Source organism: Gekko japonicus, unplaced genomic scaffold (assembly GCF_001447785.1).
Source record: "Gekko japonicus isolate JY-2015 unplaced genomic scaffold, Gekko_japonicus_V1.1 scaffold109, whole genome shotgun sequence".
NCBI lineage: Eukaryota > Metazoa > Chordata > Lepidosauria > Squamata > Gekkonidae > Gekko > Gekko japonicus.
The window spans coordinates 121,526-123,297 of NW_015164185.1; positions in this window are offsets into that span (position 1 = coordinate 121,526).

Consider the following 1,772-nt stretch of genomic DNA (forward strand, 5'->3'; position numbering starts at 1 on the left):
TCTTTCCCTCCTTCTTTCCTTCTCTTTCTTTCACTGTTTCCTTCCTTCATTCCTTCTCTCTACTCTCTCTCTCTCTTTCCTTCTTCCCTCCTTCTGTGACCCAATTATAGTTAAACCCCTTCTCTCTTCGCTCCCCCCCCCCAGGGAAGGGAAGGGGAGGCTTTTGAAGATGCCTTCCCCCCCTTTTGCTTCCCCTTCTGACATCACTTCCGGTGATGTCAGGGAGCGTTGCATATGCTAATGAGCTAATATGCTACTAGCCTAGTAGCTCATTAGCATACAGTATGCTAATGAGCTCCTGCAGCTCTTTTTCTACAAAAAGACCCCTGGAATACCCTGCTTCTTACTGACTGCATAAAGAATTTTTACTGTGACATTTTCAGTACCATTAATTTTACACACTTTCCAAAACAGACCCCCCCCCGTGTTGCATTTTTGTCTCTTGTTTTGTATGCTCATAATAAGTTATTCTGTTCAAACAACTCCAGTTTGATTTTGTTAATTAAAGAAATTATACTTTTTGGTAACTGCTCCACCTGTAAGGAACACACTCTTTGAGGAGGTGTGGAGTATTCCTGTGCTCTCCACTTTCCACAAGAGTTGTTGAGGTGGTTCTTTTCAAGCAGGCATTTAGCAGCTTCTAAGGAATATATGCACAGAGGGCAAGTTGCATAACTTGTCTTATTCCTAGATATTTTTCAAAAAAATTAATAGTTCAAAGTTTTTGTAAGCCACTTTGAGCTACCTTGGTTAGTGGGCAAGGAGGCATATACTTATTTTAATAAAAACTCATTAAAAACTCAGTGCATCTCAAGGTACTTCTTTTCAAGATACTTCATTTTTGCCTGTGTAAAAAGAGCTGTTCAAATCCATTTCAGCAGAATCTCTCATGCTTTGAAGTCTATTTTTGCTTGCCTTGAACTTGGAACAATGAAATAAATTAAGCATTGCACATCCAGTCAGCTTCATGAAACATTCTAGTTAAATTATATTTATTATATTTATTGCAATGTGGGATGCTTCTTCTGCCCATCTAATATACCAGAGCTTTTGTTTGTTAATGCCAGTTATCCTTAAGGAGGTAAGATGGTGAACAAATTATTAATATTGTCAGTGTTGATAAACGTATAGGTACTGAAGTATGATTAGAAAACTTCCTGCTTTCAGATTGGTCTTGTTCGATTCAGGCATTCTTATACAAGGTGACTGTTTTTCTTATAATTGGTCCTGCATTTTAAGATGGCAGAACTTGTACTGGTAGCAGTAGCACACATGCATTGTAGCAGTAACACACATGATGTTAAAAGGTCAATATTATAAAGTAGTTTTAATGAGAAGGGCAGTTCAGTTTTGTTACAGAATGAAGTTACATTCCAGCAAGTAACAGAAATTTGAAAGAAAAAAAAAGTGCAATGGTTTAACTGTGGCCATTATCTAGCACAGATTTAGGAACATTTAAGCACCACTGATCTCAGGTCACCTTTTATAATATATTTAATTCTGTAGTTATACCTTAAAGTATACTGTTAGTAGTCTGTATCACCTTTATCACATCTAATATTTTACATATCCCTAATATAAAAAACATCCTTCTGCACAAGTTTTGTTCTATTATTCTTTGAAGAAAATATAATCCTCTAGTAACAAATACATTCACTTTATGTTCCTTAATAAGGCACTACTACCACAAAATTTCTGAGTTATTACATATTTATATACATTTCCTATAACCAAGCATACCAGGACATTATCAAATGTATAAAGGAGAATGA